The sequence below is a fragment of the Equus asinus genome, chromosome 4 (assembly GCF_041296235.1).
Source record: "Equus asinus isolate D_3611 breed Donkey chromosome 4, EquAss-T2T_v2, whole genome shotgun sequence".
NCBI classification, from domain to species: domain Eukaryota; kingdom Metazoa; phylum Chordata; class Mammalia; order Perissodactyla; family Equidae; genus Equus; species Equus asinus.
The window spans coordinates 79,863,070-79,885,610 of NC_091793.1; the positions used below are offsets into that span (position 1 = coordinate 79,863,070).

A 22,541-nucleotide genomic window follows, 5' to 3' on the forward strand; every position below is an offset into this window, starting at 1 on the left:
TGAGTTCTGTATTAAAAATAAGTTATAACTATAGTTGGAATCCCTCTCATGGCCTACCTTATTACATTGTGCCTGGGTTTTAACAGAATGTTATGGGAAAGGGAGCAGAAATAACGAGAGAAATACAGAGATGGCAGGAGGCTGCAGGTGCAAGCTACACCTGGATTCCCACACTGGCACTGCGCTGAGATCTAAGGCAAGTGCCTGCGCCTCCACCCCTGGCCTGCGGATGGCGCTGTGGGTGGAGCCCACACTTGGGAACTCTAGCTGAACAACAGGCATTTCACATTGATAATAGTAAAAAAAAAAGCCAGGCAGCTTAGTGTTACCTTCATGCACGTCTCCCTCAGCAAGTCATTGTTACACTGTCCATTTAACACTGTTGAAGAAAAACAGACTCATGTCTTAGGATGTTTTCCTTTGGAGGGAGACCCCTTTCAGCTTTACATGTAACTGCTCCTAAGCATGACTTAACGTTTAACATTTCTCTTCCCAATTCACCACCGAATTTCCCCGAATCCCAATATGATGTTGAACACTGGGTCAGGGAATAGAGGGTGGTGAATTAAACGTAATACTCTTCAGACTGGAGGACATGGGGGCCCTGGGAAATCCCAAGGACTCTGCGCTGACTTCAGCCTCTGAAGTTTGGGGAGTTTGGCAGACACCATAGAAAAGCTCCCTTCATCTCTTAAATTGTTTGAGTTCCATGGCAACAGCAGCCTTAGAAACTTGAGAGAGAGGGATGGGGAGAGCGGGGGATGGTTGAGAAGGAGATAAGAAAAGATGACCGAATAGGCCTGGGATTTTATATGCGGCGCTCAACTTGAGAGAGAAGGAAACGAGTGGGGAGGAATGCCCAAGACCGCCGCCGGGGTGATCTCATACCAGCCAAAAGGCAAACGAGGGCCTGGCCGCCAGCTGAAAGGAACAAAGGCGGTAGGTGGGTGGATGTAACGAAGGGAGGGAGGGAGACAACTCGCCCACGCTTGCGAAGCGCTTCAGCCTGCGTGTGACAGCCCGGAGTTCTGGCACGGAGAGGGGATGCATCCCAACCCACAAAGGCTCTGGCCCAAAGAATGGCCCGGCGCGTAATTCAGCGCAGGCCCCGTGACCACACTGGAGTTTTAGCCTTTTGTGTTAGCTACAACAATGGAGGGGGAGAAATCAGGCCGTAGGCTCGCGGCGCAGACGGGCTGGTGCGGATGTGTCTCGGCCCTGGCGGCAACGTGTGCTGCCTTTCGGAACGTTGCCCGGCAACCGGACGCTGCCCGCCTGTGCCTGCCGAGCCCATTGAAAGCCGCGCAGCCGGGTGAAAGGGAGAGCCGCGCTGTTCACAGGCCAGGCTAGGGGAAGAGGAAACAAAGGACAGGGAGCTGGGGCAGGGATTGCGTGGGACCATGGGAAGGCCTCACATCGTATGATGGGAGACCTCGGGAGTCCCCTTTTCTGAAGGGCCTGAGTTGGTACCCTGCCTTGGCCCAGCGCGTGGACTGCTTGAACAAATATAGCTCTTCCTCCATCTTCAAGTTCACGGCATTCCTAGGCCAGATGTTGTATTAAACTGTCTGGCTATTGTGTAAAACATGTAAACAGCCCCATACAAACAACAAAAACAAATCCTGTTCAAGTGACCAGCTGAAATTCATTTGTTAGGCAGGAATATTTTCCAAAGTTGGATCATGCACCTGGTGGAGAAATAGACAGATGCTCACCATACAAAACTGTTTGCTAAGTGCAATGTGGTATCTTGGATTGCATCGTGAAACATTAGTGGAAAAACTAGTGATATACAGTCTGTAGCTTAGCAAATAGTAATGTAACAATGTTAATTTCTTACTTTAGACTGGGAGTCAGCAAATTTTTCAGTTAAAGACCGAAAAGTAAAGACTTTGGGCTTTGTGGACTCTATGGTCTCTGTTGCAACTATTCAGCTCTACCATAATAGTGGTAAAGGTCGGCAGACAATACGTAAAGGAATGGGCGTGACTGTGTTCCTATCAAATTTTGTTTATGGACACTGAATTTTGAATTTCATATGCTTTTTATGTGTCATGAAATATTATTCTTCTTTGGATTTTTTTCAACCATTTAAACATATAAAACTCCTTCTTTGATTGTAGGCCCTACAAAAACAGGCAGGAGGCCAGATTTGGTCTGTAGGCTGCTGTAGTTTGTCATCCCCTGGTTTAGACAACGGACCAAGGTTATGTAAGATGTAAACAGGGAGAAATTGATTAAGTGTATAGGAGAACTCTCTGTGCTTTCTTTGCAACTTCTTTGTAAATCTAAGGTTATTCCAAAGTAAAAAGTTTGTTAAAAAATATTTAAATGGAAAGCTTTTTAGATGGAATGTTTGGAAAGGGGTTTGTTATGGGGAGAGGGAAAAATCAGTGTTTGTAGCATGTGTGTGTCTGTGTGTGTGTATTGGAGACATAAAGCATGTTTTTCTTCGTATTTCTTGACATGTGGTACTAAGACCTCCTGAAATGAAACTCTTTGCTACATCACTATATTGGTAATCAAGCCACTAACATCAAACAGCCTGAAAAGAAAATAGCATTCCAATAACGCGGAACTCTTTGACCCTGAGGGTTGGACAAGTAGTATTTTGAACTCCCACTGAACCAGGATGGGAGACACCGGGACAAAGAATCAAAACCATTTTGCTCTAATAGGAAACTAGAAAATTCTTGGCTAGCTCGTTTTTAACTGCACACCCACTTATGTGCACACACGCTCCTTTTTTCTTTCCTAATCTGGCTAACATCTATACCAAATAGAGCACACACGAGGCTTTGCTTTACAAACCAGGATATGTTTTCCTTTCCTGATTTTACTAGTTGTACAAGTACAGAATATTCTTTACATTTGCTAAAAGTGTTGTGATATTACAAGACCCTCTCCTGACTTTCTTTCAAATTGAGTTCTAAAACATTCTGTCTTCGGCTGGGCACCACCAGTTAAGACTGGGTGATGAAAAAGTACAGGAGAGCGTTTAACGTAAAGCATGCCCTCTTCCTGACTGCGATCCTAGAAGGGTAGGGATGCAGTGTGAAGATGATATCAAAGTCCACGGGTAGCTGACTGGTGTAACACCATGCATGGTGGGCAGGGGAGAGCTCAGTAATGCACCTAATGCTGAAAGTGAAGGAAAGACCTGTAATAGTGTTTCTCGGCAAAGTGTGAAGCAACTGGAAATGAGATTTCAGGCATTTTCCATCGCCCCTGTCTTCTAATTTCCTTTCCTGAACTCACACTCTCACCTACAACACATTAAGACTTTGTTTTTTCAACCAGGGATGTTTCAGGACTCATTTATTCAACAATTCTTTTCAAGCCTGGACTTTCCCTGTGCTATGGATTGGCCCTGGATTGGGGCTGGAGATATGAAGATGAATTAAAGATGGCTCCTAGCCTCCAGTGTCAAGGGACTCTGGGTGCAGACAAGGCCGAGTTCTCCAGTGTTGTTGGTGGACACCAGTGTCAGGATCACCAGGGAAGGTTTATTTACAAACGCAATCTCCTGGGCCTACTCCACACTCATTGACTCAAAATCTCTGTACAGGGAAGGGACTCTGCATTTTTAGCAAATTCCTCAAGTGAATATTTTTCTCACTAAACATTTGAGATCCAATGGAAATGTGAATAGATGTGAAAATGTCTTAAGTACAGTGATGCTGATATGAACTGGTTATTATGGAAGCACAGAAAAGGGGTGAGGGTAGGGTCAAAAGGGAAGTTCTCTAAAAATGACACCTGAGCCTAATCTTAAAGAAAGGGAAAACAAAGGTAGGGCTGAGGGTGAGGAATAGCATGATAAAGGGAATGGGGACAGGAAACAGAATCCTGAAGTGTGAAAAACCACACTCTCATGTAGCTGGAGTGTAAGCAGCAAAGAGGAATGACTGGCTAATGGTGGACTTTCAGGCCTTGTGGTAGACAGTGGAAAACTTATTTTGAGCAAGGGATCCTCCTTTATGTCACTCTGCTGAATTATAAGTTCAAGTCCATTCCTACAATAAGGGTATATATAACAGGCTTGGCCTTTTCCCTCACATTGTATTCTCTGTAACACAGACATGTGGAATAAAAATGTGTTCTATGTCAAAGGGCAATAGCAGATAAGGGCTTATTAGGTCACTTAGGCCACTCTGCTTACAGACTCAGACATTCCTGGAAGCAGAGCTGTCTTCCTTTTGATTAGAATAAGGCTGTGAGCTCTGTGATGTATAACAAGGAAGATGTGGGTTATCCTTTGGTGCTTTTAACAGAAGGCAGGCAATACCTCTATTTGGGGGGATGGTTATGAGGTAGTTATGGGAATAGAAATATGGTCTCCCCTGGCCTCCTAACCTCTATTTCTAGTTTGGCCTATCATTGCATCCTCATCAGCATTTCTGTCTTCTTCCAATGTTTCTTTTTCTGGACTTTAGCAGGTGGCCTTGGCATTGCAAGACTTTGATTCTTCTGAAAATGAGATGATTGGGTGGTCAGCCTTATCTTCTTTCCCATGGTTTCATGTTTCCTTCCAGGTTCATCTGGTTTCTTTGACTACCCTATTTTAGGAATGAGGCATTTTGCTGGGCCAAGTGCATGAATGAATGTAGCCAGGGCAGCTAATCTAGACAAAAAATACTCAACATGCAAACTTACCAACAGCTGCAGAGACCATTATCTGCGTTGTTTTCCTTCATGAGCTAGAGAAGAACCTCAATTCATCAAAATAGTTGAAGACACTTGAAAAGTTAGCACTGACCATTCGGCTCCTGGAAGAGAGAAACATTTGTTTTGTGCTAAAAGTGACCCTTGGTGTCTTTCAGTAAGAAGCCATAGATTTAGGTGAAAGCAGAATGGTGCCCAGTTATATAAAGGTAGAGAAGAGGGTTTTGAGGGGTGGAGAAATAAAGGAACAAATAAATACATTCCCATTTCACCCTTACACATCCATGCCCATTTCCATGGAGCAGTTGTGCAAAAAATAAAATTCGAGTTCAGAGTATCTCAGCATAGGCTCTATTGACATTTTGGGCAAGACGATTCTTTCCTGTGGAAGGGCTATTCTGTGTGCTGTAGGATGTTTAGCAGCATCTCTGGCCTCTACCCATGGACTGCCAGTAGCAACACCCACTCCCGACCTCCGAGTTGAGACCATCAAAAATGTTTCCAGACATTGCCAAATGTCCCCTGAGAGGTAAAACCAGCCCCTGTTGAGAACCACTGCTCTGGTAGAATCACTTATCACTTTCATAAATCAAGCAGTATCCAAAGTGTCTATGGTAGTGATGGGAGGGCAGGATGCTCCAGTGGCTGCATATTTGTGGTTGGCAGCTTTCATAGCATATCAGGCTTAAGTGGACATGGAGCACAGCTTCATCTCAAGAATGTGACAGTCACAGCTGTGAGTTGCAGGATGGTTGAAAGAAGCAAATCCTTTTGGATAGGATATCCTGTGAGCATAATATGTGACATTCATTGGTTTTAGAAGTAGCTTTCAAGTTCTTTTTCTTCTGCGGCTTTGTGCTGTTTCTGTCCTCAAGCATATAATTTCAATTCTTCACAGTTCATAGGAGTTGCAGGAGAAACATTTTTTCTCCCTTTGTGTAATATGTGGGTCTCCTTGACAATATACTGGTATTCATAAAAAAGAGAAATTCACTTAAACTTCTCGCTTGTGTTACTTGATTTTACCCAGACTCGGAGAATGTTCCGTATTCCAGGTCCCATTAATCTTATGGGGAAAATTAAGCTGTAGACTGGTACATCCTTCAGTAGGAAATTCCCATGGTTCCCAGCCCCTAGGGTGGGTCTCTGTGCTGAATCTGGAGGAAATCCATGCTCCCTTCTCCAAACTGTGTTAAGCCTTTCCTTTGCTCTTATCGGGCCTGCCCTGCCTTTTAATACAATAAGGTCTAAACAATGAAAAAGTAATGGTGAGATTTAGACCAAAAAATCACAAAGGAAGGAAATTTTGAATTACTGCTTTCACTCAGGCTCTCATTCAACGGGTCCCAGTGTTATCAAAAGATCAGGGAATCGTATTATACATCCCACAGCATATAATTATCTATGAATATGCTATTATAGGCTTAGAATCTTAAAATATTTCAATCCCTGAAGTGTTAGGTAAAAAATTCCAGAGTACTAGCCAGGGATGTCTGAGAGATCCCGGAAATAAATTATGGGTTCAATTGTGATTAAACTTAGCAGAATGCAGTTAAGATTGGTAGTTACAATGTCTTTGGTCTTTGAGCAAATTTAATGTGGTGTAGACTTTGACATCACGCTTAGATATTCTGACCTTCTTCCGTTTTTTATATTGTCATTACGGTCGAATGTGCATTGACATATTGACGTTAGCATGTAGGGATCAAGTTGCTTCATCTTTCCAATACTGACATTAGTTATGTCTCTTTTAAAGCAGCAGTTTAGATCTGTGGGGTTTTTTTGTTGTAAGTTAGTGATTGTAGTTTCACTCTATTCTCATGAGTGTAATTTAACACTGTTGGGCTTACCTTGGCATGTGAGATAGTCATAATAACATTAAACTTCAAAATCTCTGGGACAAAATCTAGGGTTTGAGTTTCCTAACTCTTTGCAGAGCTGTAACTTAGCTGGGAAATTATACTTCAATTGAACATTCTGTATTGCTCTGAGGTACTGCAATAAACGAGTGTGAAAATGCCAAGCACATCCCGTCCTGGCACTTCTTATTAAGCATATAACATTCTTGAGTGAAAGTAATATCTCGGAGTAATTTGGTTATTAAGGCAATAATAGCATATCTTGTCCTGGTGATAAAATTACCTTTTGTTAAGTTTTCCTCCCTCATTTTAATAGCTGCATTAAGAAAGATGCATAATGAATTTTCTCTGAAAAGACTGCGTGTTCCACATTATTTTCTTCTATCTGATTCTACTACTATGTCTAAGGCTGGATGACAAAGTCCCAGCCCTAGAGCTAGTAAATCCAAAGATTTTACATAAATAATTAATAAACGAAAGACTTCTTAAGTCAGACCTAGGAGGATACATTCCAAGTGCTTATTCATAGGTGGTGGGGATACAGATGAGTTGTTGTAAGTGTTTTCTTTGTGCTTATCTATGTTTTCAAAATTTTCTGAAGTTAGTATATATTATTATGTATTTCAAAAGTATTATTGTAGGAGTGTTAATGGATCCAGCTGCCTAACAGTTTCAAACTATTCAACCACAGAAATTCAGTAAAAGTTTTTTTATCTATGGAGATATTTTGATTGCTTAAAAATGCGTACAGGCAATATTTTCACTCCTAAAGCTTGTTTAACTGAGAAAGGACCAAGTCATTCTTAGCTTTTGGTTTGAGATATTCCTAGGGAGATGTGAGTTTATAGGTATTCATTTAAGTATCTCAGATGGATCATATTGAAACAAATGAAAGAATTAATTGTGCATTCAATTGACTTGCTTTTTTAGGATAAGTGATGCTTGGAATGTATTCAGATACATTCCTGATAAGTCGTTTTAATTTGGTTAAATATGATTTAAGAAGGCCATATCTACACAAGAGCAGCCCTGTATTGTAAAAGTGTGAGAAAATGAGTAAAGTTACCTGCCATTCAGTTTGCTGCAAACTTTCATGTTCTTTCTGTGCATCTATTATTATTTAGTTTTTTATTAAAAAAATGAAAAAGGAAAAAGAAAAACCTAAGTAGGAAGCAAAAATTCATCTTAATAGCCAGCTAGTCAACAGTGTATGTTGAGTACTGAATATATACAAGTCATTTGCCTGAGCACTGTGGAGAGTTCAAAGCCATATAAATTTCTTACAATCGCAGAACCTGACACATAATAGGTGCTTAATAGACATTTGTTTAGAGTGAATGCATGAAGTCATAAAAGATAAATCATGATAATGAATAAATAAATGTAGAAATTCAGAGAAGGGAACCCTGATTTTCATTTGGCTTTTGTTAAAATTTTTTCTTTGTACTTATCTGTGTTTTCAAAACTTTCCACCAAGAAGGTGGAACTTCAGCTTGGTCTTGAAATATGGGTATTTCTTAGGTGGAGAAGGCAGGGAACAGATGCCTCAACTCAAAGGCCCTAGATTCACAAAGATCAGATCTTTCCCGAGTCGAGGGGGGAGGGCGTACTTTGGAAGAGAAAGGGAAAGTGGTCAGATAGAAAAAGAACAGTTCAGCTGCAGAGATAAACCCAGCCCTGCTCACTCCACATCTGTGTTAGGTAGACCCCAAATTATGTCTTGAGGGCACTCTTGGGGAGGTCTTCAGGGAGTTCCTTGAGGTGTCTGGCCTTCTATTTAATTTCTGGTTCTTGTCTAACTTCTCCCCTGCTCACAAATGTAACTCACTCCTGTCCCCGCTGGGCTGACAGTTTAGGACAGATGCCGCTGGCTACAGGGTTCTTCTCATGGGTATGCGTTCAGACTCACTGCGGCTCAGAGCTTAAGGAAAACTGAGTGGAGAAAACCAGCCAAAGGGAAGGATGTCTGAAGACTTTTTCTAGCTAGTGGTTTTCATGGGAAAAAATACACAGTGACCATAAGATAAATGCTTATGTATTGTGATGTCATATATATATATCATAGTCACTAGGTTTTATATATATATATATACACATACAAACATATCTTTAAATTTATTATGTTAAATTATATCTATTTCATATAATAATACTCATGTATTCACAAAATTTACCCTAAAGAATGCTTACTCTAATTCCATATCCTTACAACTTGGGGCACTCTGATATATTCTGAAATACTCTGTTTTGTATTTCATCTTTAAAAATGCTCATCTTGGGGCTGGCCCTGTGATGTAGTGGTTAAGTTCAGCACACTTCACTTCAGTGGCCTGGGTTCGTGGGTTCAGATCCTGGTCATGGACCTATACCACTCATCAGCCATGCCGTGGCAGCAGCCCACATATAAAGTGAAGAAAGATTGGCATAGATGTTAGCTCAGGGCTAATTGTCCTCAAGTGAAATAGAAGAATAGTGGCAACAGATGCTAGCTCAGGGCTAACCTTCTTCAGCAAAAATAAGTATATAAATAAAAATTCTCATCTTGACTCACTGAATTCATTTAATACCCCATAATGAGTCTACCCATAGCCTGAAAAACTTGGCTGTAGTAAAAGTTTCTCAAACATCAGTGTGCATCAGAATTACTTGAGAAGCTTTTTATAAAACTAAATTCCTGAGGCCCCTTCCCCAAAGATTCTGATTCATTACATCTTGGGGGAGGCCCAGGAATCTACATATTTTAATGAACGACCCTAGTTTATATTGACAGTATATAGATCACATTTTGAGGACCATAATGTCCAGAGATTTTAAAAAAAATCTATCCCCAAATTAAGTTGGACCAGCCAAAAATGGATCCTGTTGTTTTGGAGCCTCTCATTTCCATTAGTCTCACTAATTTTTACTTTTTTTCCTGGTGTTATGCCAACTGCCTACATTACTGGATGTATTTACTCTAAGAATATTGTTGAGGACAGTTATTGTTCACCAGAGAGTACAATATCTTTTGTCTGCAGACCATGGAGAGAAATTTCTCTCTGTTCTTGGTATCAGGGACTATTGGACTTATCCTGAGAAATTGGTTTGTTGTTTATCCTATTTACACAATGATTCAAGTATCAGATCATGTTCTCCTCACAGCATGCATTTTGTATGACAACCATACTCTTGGCTTTATCTTATTTTCTAACCATAGCTATTCCTTTGTTCCAATTTTGTGATCAGCTTATTTTAAATCTTATGTTATCCTGTATGAAGTTTTGTAAACTCCCTGAAATTCTATTTTGGAAGAAGGGAGATATATAAGCAAAGAATAAAAATAATAGAGACAAATTCTTAGGAGTCATCTAATCGATGTTGTGGTTCCATTATCAAGCCTTCTGCCCGTGGTTGTCTTCCTTTCTCCCGGGACTGCTTTCACTCCTTTCAGTCTTATTCCCACAGCTGAACAACTTCAGTCCATAACTACCCTATTGGTTAGTCTTTTTGCCTTTAGTTTGCCCTGAATTTATTCATCTTGTGTAATTCCTTCAGACCAATCTTCGTAAAAACTGTCTTCCGTCTTGTCCTCCTTCTGCTTAAAGACCTTTAATGGTTCTTTATCCTGTCCAAGCCCCTTGGCCTTGAACAGGGGGTCCTCTTCAGTCTGATCTCATTCGACTTCTGTGATGACTTGACGTATCCTTGTACTTCACTCAGGTCTAGCACAGTACCAGGTATCAAGGGTAGCGCTCCATACATGTTGATTTCAGATGTAATCTGCTCAAATTCTACTGCCCTTTTATATTTAGACTTTGAAGAAGATTTTTTTAAGGTAACATGATTAAAAGTTAGATATATTCAATATTGAGACTCAAAGAGGCAGATACAATCTTTGTCTTCAGTTAACTCACACCTTTGTCGGGGAGAAAGGATCTCTACATAGAAAGAAAATAATGATGTTGAGTACATTCTGCTAAGGTCCATATGAGAGGTCCGACAGTATGTTAGATTCATGTTCAGAGTGAAGAGTGTTTACTGTCTTACACATATGCTCTACAGTGCTCTAATTGTACCTCTCAATGGACACTCATTTCGAAGGTCCCAGAAAGAAAAACCAACTCATGGAAGAGTGACTGAAGAAGCAGGTTAATTGGAGAAAAGCTATTCATGTTATCTGTAAAAACAAAAACTTTTAGAAGCATTGCTTCATTTAATATCTTCACCTAACTTACTAAGCATTTAAAAAATGTATTAATCTTCCTCTCTTTCTTCTCAATGTAGTAGAATAGGCTTAAAGTATGATTAAGTTAATGATATCTAGAGATGATGGGCTAAAGCAAGTTAAACACTGGGTAAACTGCCCTTTGGTTAAGAATCCCGTAACTGAAGAGGTCATCAATAGATCGCCAGGGAAAACCGCAAAGGTGCTTAAGTTTGCCATGAAAATAAATAAAGGTCCACGTGCCCAGAATCTAAAAACCTAGTCACACAAAGTCAACCCCATGATATTCAGACAGTGTCTAAGAGAATGGGTTATATTTGCTCATTTGCCTTTTTTAGAGCCCTAGAAGGCCACAGTTGTTTTAAGCAGCTGCAAAATTAAGTAGATTTTTAGAGCAAAATCAAGATTGGCTGGAACATCCTCATTCTCATCAAATAGTCTAAGTCCCAGATGCTCTATGATGCGCTCATAAATAATGTGTGTTCTGTTCTAGGAGCTGACATTTGCAAGGAGATGCTTGGTAAAACTGTAGATATAAATACCTTCTTGTAGAAATATGGTGTGCTGTCTTTCACATAAGAAGATAGTGTTCCTGACCTACCATCCTTTATTCTGAGGCTTTTCTCTCTGTGTACTCTCACCTTGTTACCCTCATAACCAAGCACATATTTGCCAAAAGAACAATTCATGGAACAAAACAAAATGACATGGGCTGCACAAACTTAGTTTATCACTCTGTGGTAGCCAACTGAGCTAACCAGTAAAAGACCCTTAGATTGGAAAATGCCTTAATCTGGTTCAGGGCAAAAGAAATATTTATATCATATAAATTCCATTTTCCCTGAATCTTTGCATTATATACATCTGAAAAACAGCTTTCTTTGTTTAATACAATAAACTACACATATTTGAGTATACAATTTGATAAATTTTGACATACGTATACATCCATGTAATCTCTGCCACAATCAAGGTAATGAACATATTCCGTATTCATTACTCCCAAAAGTTTCCTCATGTAAACAATACCCTCCACCTTTGCCAGGATCCCCAGGCAACTACTGATTTGCTTTCTGTCACTATAGATTAGTTTGCATTTTCTAGAATTTTATGTAAAGTAACCATACAATATGTACTCTTGTTTTGTCTGGCTTCTTTGACTCAGGAATTAACTTTGCAATTCACCCAGAGTATAGCATTATCAGTAGTTCGTTCCTCTTTATTGTGGAGGAGTGTTTCATTGTATGGCTATGCTATAATGGTTTATCCATACACCTATTGAAGGATATTCAGATTGTTTCTAGTTTGTGGCAATTACAAATAAAGCTGCTATGAATATTCATGTATAAGTCTTTATATAGATATATGCTTTCATTTCACTTGGGTAAATATTTAGGAATGGAATGTCTAGATCATGGAGTAGGTCTATATAGCTTTTTAAGAAACCGAAACTATTTTCCAAGGTGGTTGTGCAGTCATGCATTGCTTAACAACGGGAATACATTCTGAGAAATTCGTCATTAGGAGATTTCCTCATTGTGCGAACATCATAGAGTGTACTTACACAAATAGATGGTATAGCCTACTATGTACCTAGGCTATGTGGTACTAATCTTAGGGGACTACTGTCATATATATGGTCTGTTGTTGACAAAAACATCATTAAATGTGTGTGCCTGTACTATTTTACATTCCCCTCAGTAGCGTGTGAGAGTTCCAGTTCTACACATCACAAATGCTTGGAATGATGAGTCTTTTTAGAAGTATCTTCTTTAATCTCCAAATATTTTAGAATTTTCCAGCTATCTCTTATTAATTTCTAGTTTAATTCCTAGTTTCTAGTTTAATTGTGGTCTGAGAACGTACTTTATATGATTTCTATTCTTTTAAATTTGTTTAGGTGTGTGTTATGGCCTAGAATATGGTCTGTCTTTGTGAATATTCCATGTGACCTTAAGAAGAATGTGTATTCTGCTATAAATGTTAATTAGATCCAGTAGATTGATGGTACTGTTTAGTTCAACTATATTCTTACTGATTTTCTGCCTGCTGGATCTATCTATCAGTTACTGAAAGACGGGTGTTGAAGTCTCCGACTATAATATTTGTCTATTTCTTCTTGCAGTTCTGTGAGTTTTCACCTTGTGTATTGTGATGCTCTGCTGTTCAATGTGTACATATTAAGGAGTCTTATATCTCCTTGGAGAATTGACCCCTTTATTATTGTGTCATGCCTTTCTTTATTCCTGAAACTGGTCCTTGTTCTGCAGTCTGCTTTATCTGAAATTAATATAATTACTCCAGTTTTCTTTTGATTAGCATTAGTATGGTATATCTTTTTCCATCCCCTTTATCTTTCCCTTTTTCTGCCTTCTCTGGTTTTAATTCAGCATTTAATATGATTCCATTTCTTCTCCTCTCTAAGCACATCAATTATACTTCTTTAAAGAATTTTTTTAGCAGTTGCCCTGAGTTTGCAATATACATTTGAAACTAATCTAAGTCCGCTTTCAGATAACGCTTTACACCTCATGGGCAATTGGTAATGAATTCTTTCAGCTTTTTTATGTTTGAAAAAAAATTTATTTTGCCTTTTTTCAGAGAGATATTTTCCCAGGGTATAGAATGCTAGGCTGATAGTCTTTTGTTTCATTTCATTAAAGTTGTTTCTCCACTGTCTTCTCACTTGCATTGTTTCTAATGAAAAATCTGCTGCCATTCTTATCTTTGCTCCTCTGTATCTAATGGGTCTTTTTTTTCCTCTGGCTGCTTTTATGATTTGTCTCTTCATCGCTGGTTTTGAGCAATTTGATTATCATGTATCTATACCAACTAACCAAAACTATACCAACTAACCACAACTTGGTATAGTTTTGTTTGTTTCTTGTGCTTGGGGTTTGTTGAGAGTCTTGGATCTGTGGTTTTAAAGTTTTTCATCAGATTTAGAAAAATTTTGTCTGTTAGCTCTTCAAATATTTTTTTTCTATCCCTGTAAATCATTTCAGGGATTCCAATTACATGTATATTATGCCCCTTGAAGTTGTCCCACAGCTCATTTGTTCCCTTTTCTTTCTTTTTGGATTCTTTTTATCTTTGCATTTCATCTTGGGTAGTTTCTATTGCTGTCTTCAAGTTGACTAATCTTTTGTTCTGTCATGTCTACTCAGTTGTTAATCCCATCCGGTATATTTTCACTTCACACATTTTTATTTGAAACATTGTAGTTTTCATCTCTAGAAGCTTTATTTATTCTTTTAATGTATATCTTCCGTTACTCTACTTAACTTTATGCAATATGGAAAACAGTTAAAATATTTATTTTAATGTTGTTGTCTGCTAATTCCAACATCTGTGTTTCAATTGATTGATTTTTTTCTCCTCATCATGGGTTGCATTTTTCTGCTTCTTTACATGTAACTTTTGACTGGGTGCCAGACATTGTGATTTTACCTTGTTGGGTAGGAATAGTGTGAATCATGAGGTTTTCCAGTCTAGCTGGTGGTAACAGGCGCTAATCTCTACGCTATATGAACACTAGGCATTGTTCCCTCTAATCCTTTCAGGTGGCTTTTTCCCCTGGCTTGAGCTTGGGTAGCTTTCTTACATGCATCTGCTTATCAGTACTCAGCTGAATTCTCAAGGGGGCCCCTCTGCACATCTCTAGAATGCTCTCTCTGTTCAGTTCTCTCCTCTCTACATTTTATATTATGAAATATAGCTGTCTTGATCTCCCTAGAGTTTCAGCTCCATCTCTTCAACTCAGTGGGGATGGGGGAGTCACTGGGCTCTGCTTTGGGTCATTCTCTGTGTGCTGCAGCTTGAAAATCCTCAAAGCAATAAGTTGGGGTAATTATAGTGGGGTCAGTAATTCTTTGTTGTAGGAAGCTGGAGTGCATTGGACGATATTTACCACCATCCCTGGCCTCTATCTGCTAATAACATTGCCATTAGTTGTGACACCCAAAAATGTCTCCAGACATTGCCAAATATCCCCTAAGGGCCAAAATTGCTCCCAGTTGAGAACCATTGATTTAGAAATTTGAACACAGACTTCTCAACTTGGTATTTAAGCCTCCAAAATATATTCCCAACTAACCTCTTCCAGCCTCATCATCTAGCCTTTTACTCATTCCATTCTCTAGCCAAACAACTGCTTGCTGCTCTCCTATCGAGCTTTGAATACCAGTGCCCCTGTGCCCCTTCTCATGCTATTCTCTCTGCCTGAAATGCCCTCCCTTGTCTCTCTGTCTATAGAAATTCTCCCTCTTTTAAAAGACCCATTACAAACACCAACTTTCCCATGAAGGCCTTTCTGATTTTCTAACCTGGTATGGTTTTCCTCTAGTAGTGGATTTGTCTCACTCTTCCCCTTAGTAATTGTAAGCTTCTTGATGTACCTTTTTCTTGCTTTCTGCACGTGACACTACCCTAAACTACACATAGCAGGTGATAAATATATATTTATTGAATTGTTTGTGATTTTTATGTATTGAGGTTACATTAAAAAACTGTATATCTATTACAATTCAATAATAAAAAGACAACCTAATTAAAAAGTGGGCAAAGGATCTAAATAGATATTTCTCCAAAGAAGATATACAAATGGCCAATAAGTGCATGAAAAGATGTTCAACATAATTAGTCATTAGGGAAATGCAAATCAAAACCACAATGAGATACCACTTCATACCCACTGTGATGGCTGTAATCAAGAAGACTGATAATAACAAGTATTGGCAAGGATGTAGAGAAATTGAAACTCTCATACACTTCTGGTGGGAATGTAAAATGGTGCAGCTGCTTTGGTGAAAAGTCTGGCAGTTTCTCGAATGGTTAAACATAGAGTAACCATATGATCTACTAATTCCCCTCCTAGCTGTAAACAGATCTAAGAGAAATGAAACATATGTCCTCCCCAAAACTTGTATATGAATGTTCATAGCAACATTATTCATAATGTCACCAAAATGGAAACAACCCAAATGCCTATCAACAGATAAGTGGATAAATAAAATGTGGTCTATCCCAACAATGGAATGTTTTTCTTCAATAAGAAGAAATAAAGTAGTGATTCCTGCTCTAATGTGGATGATCCTTAAAAACATATACTGAGTGAAAGAAGCTGGTCACAAAAGACCGCAGATTGTATGATCCCATTTATATGAAATGTCCAGAATAGACAAATCTATAGTGACAGAAAGTAGATTGGTGGTTGCGCAGAGCTCGAGGGGTTAGGAAGATTGTGGGGTGATGGCTAAAGGGTGGGGGTTTCATTTTGGGGTAATAAATGTGTTCTAAAATTGATTGTGGTAATTGATGCAAGACTCGGAATATGCTAAAAGCCATTGAATTGTGCATTTTAAGTGGGTGAATTGTATGGTTTGTGATTTATATCTCAATAAAACTGTTTTACAAAGATATGTCTGTAATTAAGATTAAAAGAGAAATATGTAATATATGAAGTATGTAACATATGAAATATCAATATAAATAAACTATCTTGATAAAAAATAAAAGTCCTTTTTTGTGAGAAAACAATTGGATAGCAAAGCCAGTTTTTTTGGCAAGAAGAAAATTGCTCAAGCTTTCACAAATCTGCCTCTAGACTAAACAGAGGAATTCTACTAGGATGGATGCCATTAATTTTTGCTAAGACATCATCCTTTTTGGCACATTGTTATTAAGCTTTGGCTCATTACCACTTCTCACAAAATTGGTAAGAGTCCCACCTGATCACTCTCCTTTATTGTATTATTTGAATATCCAGCCAAGGCTTGTCTTCAGTCTTTGCAAATAGCAAAAAAGCCATTACTTTCTCCATTCATAATATGATCATCCTGAGGTAAATAAGGTGGGTTTTACTTGTATAAAGAACAAGTGCTTGAGGCAGAAAAAGTAAGGGGCAGACTTGAAGATCAGATCTGATATACTCTCCTCTGCTTTCCTGACAGGCTCCTGACTTTGGCTGTACCCCTTCAGGTGGACAATTAGATGTTATGTGTCGTTTGTGTGAACTGCAGTAGATTTACATCCTTTTTTTTTTTTATAAGGAAGATTGGTCCTGAGCTAACATCTGTTGCCAATCTTCCTCTTTTTTTTTTCTCCCCAAAGCCCTAGTACATAGTTGTCTATCCTAGTTGTAAGTCCTTCTAGTTCTTCCATGTGGGATGCTGCCACAGCATGGCTTGATGAGTGGTGTGTAGGTCTGTGCCCAGGATCTGAACCGGCAAACCCTGGGCCACAAAAGTGGAGCATGCAAACTTAACCACTATGCCACCAGGCCGGCCACAGATTTATGTCTTGAGTTTCATGGGTAGAAACACTCAGAGAAATAGGAACAATGTTTCAGAGGACTCCAAACCAATTTTTAAAATAATTTTGTTACCTGCTGCAGAAAACTTTATTTACGTAAAGAGTGATAGAGTTGATTAGGTATTTAAAATAGTGTAAATCTACATTTTTGATATTATGACAACTAGGCACTTCCTTTTTCTCCTTCTGTTATGATCAGTAGAGTGAAAACATCAGCTATTTTAACTCTTGCCATTAGGAATACTTTATGTTATTAACTGGGATATTTTTCAAATACAAAAATAAATAATATGTTGTACACGTTTGTTTTTAAGACAGGCATTTTAAAGACCACATGTTAATAAACCGTTGAAATAGCATCAGGTTAATTCTAAGAATTTTTCAGGAAAAAATGCATCTTGCTGGAAATCCTTCCTGTGTATGTATGTGTGTGTGTGAGTATGTGCTTCACTGCAAGATGTACAAGGGGTAATTGTACCCCTCTGATGGTTAATTAGTTTGAGATAATCTGTTTTACTGGAAGAGCCAAAAATATAAATGAAAAGAGTTTTGAATTTTTTTTTTTTAGCTAGCTTTATCTTAGTGTGTATGTAGTAAAAGCAAATCGAAGGCTGCTTGGCTGGGAACCTCTTGGTAAAGTGATCAGCTTGATATGAGTCTTTTTGATAACCCACCTGATTTTGGGTGGAGGATAGCCCAGCTCTTCAGGATTTGCTTCCACTCCCCAGGGTCTGATAAACTTGCAAATTCTAAGTTTATATGGCAGCACCTGCAGGCAAATAATAAGCAATGGGGAAAATACACTATTCAGGGGAAACCCGAAAACAAGAAACGGGACAAAAATATGTGGGAATAGAACACATTTGAATTTTGAACTGGAAAAGAGTTTAGAGATAATCTCGTTCAACATTTTAATTTTGATCATGGAGAAAAACGGGTCCCAAAGAGGTTAAATGAAATATCCCAGATCAATAGAGAGTTAATGGTGAAACCAGAATTGGAACCCAACACTGTGCAGTGTTTTTAATCCTATACCAATTATTTATTCACTTGGTCATTCATTCATTAATTTTGCAACTATTTATTCAGTGCTTATGATGCTCTAGGTTTGTGGCTGGTGCTTGGCTTACAATAGTGAATAAAACATAAAATGGTTCTTATCCTCATGGATCTTACAGTTTGGTAATGGAGACTGATATTAATATCTCTTTCTTGTGTGAACACACAATTATGAACTCTGGAGGATAGAGACAGGGTGCTGTAAGAACACATAATAGGGAGGCCTTGCTAGTGGGGGCAGTCAGGGATGGGTCCCCACCCTTGTATAAATCCACACCCCATTTTCCTTGTCCCTCAAGTCTACCTTCTTATTTTGACTTCTAGGCCTGAATGTGTCTATGTTCACCTTCTCTCTGCCTGAAATAAATTCTCTTCACTTTGTTACGTGGCAGACATCCACTTATCTTTCTGGGCCCTTAAATGTCGTTTCCACAGAATGGCCTTCCTTGACCACCCAGACTAGATTACACACCCCCATTATACAATTCTCATAACACCATACACTTTTCCATAGTAACACTTCCCACGATTAATTGTGCAGTTGTTCATTTAAGATCTGCCCTCCTCACTAGGCTGAAATCTCCTTGAAGGCAGAGACCATGTCTGCCCTGCTCAGTCCTCTGAACAGCCCTGTCACATAGCAGACACTCAACAAATATTCACTAAATGACTGAGTGAGTGACTCTGTCTCTGAACTGTCATTAATAATGTTGACCACTCTTTTCCTCGAAACCTCAAAAGTCCACGAAGCCAGAAGGAACTCGATTCATGTAAGGGACACCTTCCCTGCTGCCCTTTTTCCTTACTCTTCTGTCTGTCCTCAATTCTTATAGTTCTTGACATAAAACAATCCTCTCCCTAGACTTTGTTTTCTTCTTTTAGTCTTTGGAAGAATCAGCTAAAGTTAGCCCAGGCATCTAATTAATTTTGGTTGCAAATGAGAAGCTCCTTATTTGAAGTTGGTCTGTCCACATGCCTCTCCTCATGTACTGACTGACATGCTCTGGAAAAAAGAAACTTCCTCCAGCTGACAGTGTTGTGAATGTTCCTCCAGAATATACATTTCCTTGACGTGTCTGGGCAGGAGCATGTTCTGATGATAAGGAAGTTCTGTCAGCATGTACTGGTCCATGCTTTCCTGAAATGGCCTAACTTCCTGGTACAGATAGAGATACAAAGGAAGAGTGGTTCAGAACAAAAATAAGTTTTAAAAATGAGAAATATCAAGAATTGCAGAAGTCTGAAGGGGAAACCCATGGAAAAAGCAATGTGCTGATATAGGAAACAAAAGATAATAAAAAAAGCATAAGTGAATTTTCATAGGCTATCCAAACTTTAGATATTGGCTATGTTTATGTAATGAGAACACATTCATGCATCTTACTTGTCCTTCTTCAACTTGGTTCAACACATTAATGAACATGTGTTGAGTACCTACTCTGTGTAAATCTATCAGGACTATGGAAATGAGTAAGACCTGACTCCCTTCAGAAAAATAATCTAGTAGAGGATGTAGACATGTTGACTATAATGCCAAGTATAAACAATGTCCACCAAACAAGAGGCGCAAACAAAATGTAATAGGAGCTCAGAAGAGTGCATGGCAATTGTGACCAAGAGGAATCAGTGATGTTCTTCATGGAGGCTTTAGCATTTAGTTAGGCTAAAGAGAGTGGGTTTCAACAGTCAGATGTGGTAGGGCAGAAGGAATGGTGGCAGGAAGAATGGGGGATATGAAGCATGCAGGAGAAGAGAATATTCCAGCCTGAGAGAATGGCTTGACTGAAACCATAGAGTTATGGCACATTTGAAAACAGTTGAGTTGACCCTAAAGTGTATGTTGTGGGGCTGGAGAGGCTTGATAGGGGATAAGAATAGAAAAGTATTTGAAGCCAAATTGTAGCAGGTCTTCAGTTCCATGTTAAGGAGATTGGATTGGATTCAAGTAAGCTGGAGGCTTTGGAAAGTTCATGAAACTCAAAGTGTTTAATCATCCTCCAAACCCATAAACTCTATGGACATCTATTTTAATTTACTTCCATTTTATCCTTTTTAGATTTTTTTCATGGAATAGTTTTGGTAAATGTTTATCTTTTTTGTTTCTGTATCCCTGGCACTTTAGCACACAGTCTAGCTCATATAGGCATTCAATTAATCTGTTGAGTGCTGTTTGCATACCCCCTGGGCCTTGTTTATACACAAATTAAAAACTCCCATCACAACACATCGACTCAATTCTGTACAAGTGACCAATCTGGACCATTCAGGCTAAACGAACCTTTTCTACTAGCCTGTTTTCTAACCTATCTGCATAATCAAGCCGGATTTCTAATTCATCTTGCTTTTCTGGACATAGTCCACTGAGGTTCCTTTTGCATTTTCCTTTGGATTGCCAACGTTCTATTTGGTAAGAAGACAGCCGACCTAGGTAATTGGAGAGGAAAAAGAAAAAAAATGTTTTTTCACCATGAGCAGTCCTTCAGTTCCTTGTAATTTTCCTGATAATTGCTTTAACCTTGCACTTCAAGTTGCCTACCTTAGTTTTTACATTTCAGGGTCTGATGCACAATTCATTGGAATTCAGTTGTCATGTTACCTTTGAACCTTCAAAGAAGAAAAGCTTTCACTCCTGCATAGTCACATATGCCTGAACGGCTTGCCTTTTTACATACAGAACAGGCTTGGTCGCCTTTGCAGAAAATTAAATAACTCATCCTTTTTATGCCAGTGCCAAACATCAAAAGGGCCAACTACCTACTGTGTGGTGTTCAAAGACCAGCTTAAAGAAATCAAAAGAGGAATGAAAGCCAAGGTTTCTGCAAAGCAAATGCTTGCAAGAAAACTCTGGTAGTCATGGAGTAAAATCCATCTTCATAGTTTCGCTTGCTGCTTTTAGATACATTGGGCTAATTTTCCTATTGCTTGTCTTATTCCCAGGGGTAAATTAGGTACTTTTGCCGTTTTGGAAATAAAATTAACCTAGGCCTTTCTGATGAGATGCACAGTAAAAATGTATCATAATGCCAAAGTCAGGGAAAGGAGATGACACTTCTGTGGGAAGAATGTTATGACCCAGGGTATGGCTGAGTCCATGGAATGCTTTCCATGGGGCGGGATAGTACCACAGGAGCCTGTTGGATTAGTGTAGTTTATGTCACCCATTAAAACTTCTGTCTTCCATGAAACCATCTCTGTTTCCCATTGGTTCTGGGCTGAGTTGGGAGCTGGCTTGGACCTCACTCCTCCATGGCTTTGCTTTCTGTCTCCCTCTCTTGCTAATGTGCCAAGTCTTTGTCATCAACACCTGTCTGTGCCTGTCAAAGACAGTAGCCTCTGGCTCTGTTCATTCTTTCTTCCTTTCCTTCCTTCGTTCCTTCTTTCTTTCCTTTCTCTCTCTAGCAACAGTAACCAAAGTTCGTTTGGAGATGTCTTGTCTTTTATTTGTGTGAGACAGGAATGTTTCCAGTAATAAACAGACAAAAAGTCTTAGAACTGGACTAATTTGGTGGGAGAGGAACAGAGAGGAGGGGAAAGAGTGCAGGGCATTGATATCTCCACCTTTCTGCTCCCACCTGCTGCTGTTCTAGACACTATGTGTCACTGAGCCTGACCCACTCACTGTCCCAGGCACAGTCCTGATGAACGGGTAGCTCTGTGTGCCTTGGTTTTGTACCATGTGACCTTGTTCTTCCGAGTATAATTGATTGGACCAAGACAGGATACTTGTGCCAAAAACAATCTGTAGACTGGCCAGTGCCCTGTGGTATGGCCTGGCAGAAAAAGATGTGCTGGGTCAATTATATTCTCTCCTTGAAGGATTTCAACAGAGATATACTCAGAATTTCTAGAAGGAGCTGAAGCTGAAAGGTCATCAAATTAAGTGAGACTTCAGATGCCTTAAGTGGCCTGTATTTGTGAGGAAGCAGAAGATGTGAGGCAGAGAAAAGATACATGGAGTCAAACACTGGAGTGAAGACCACTAAAATTGTAAGTGAGGGGTCCTGCCTTGGATTTAGAACTGTTCAGTTCAGGGTCTGTGAGGCCTGGAACTATTATAAAAGTGTTATGAGATTCTCTCTCCCTGTGAGCCACGTGGATCCTTTGAATAAACCCTTTTCTTGTGCCGGCCTGAGGGAGTGCATGTTAGAAATGCTCTCAGCTGCAAGGAAGAGAAAACTCAACTGGCAGTGTCTTAAACTTAAGGGCATTTATTATTTACGTTACAAGAATTCCAGTTCCAGGGTTGGTTCTGCAGCTTCATGATGCCGTGAAAGATCCAGGAGCCTTTGCCCTCCTGCGCTGCCTTGTTGCCTGAGGTCACTGCAGTTCTGGGCTTCACAGGACAGTGCCTTCAGCAGATAGGGAGGGAAGTGGGCAAAAAAGGACCCTTTCTCCTTGAACTCTTATGATAATTTTTCTTTTAGCAGGGAAAAGAGTCTTCC

General features: G+C 39.4%; 1 long non-coding RNA gene across 1 annotated transcript in view; it reads left to right on the forward strand.

The window, feature by feature from the left end:
* Nucleotides 1–756: 756 nt before the first annotated feature.
* Nucleotides 757–22,541, forward strand: part of LOC123285280 (uncharacterized) — a 56,108-nt gene continuing 34,323 nt past the window's right edge. The window contains exon 1 of the long non-coding RNA XR_006526967.2: nucleotides 757–939. This is a non-coding gene — a long non-coding RNA (uncharacterized lncRNA). The remainder of the gene's footprint in view (nucleotides 940–22,541) is intronic.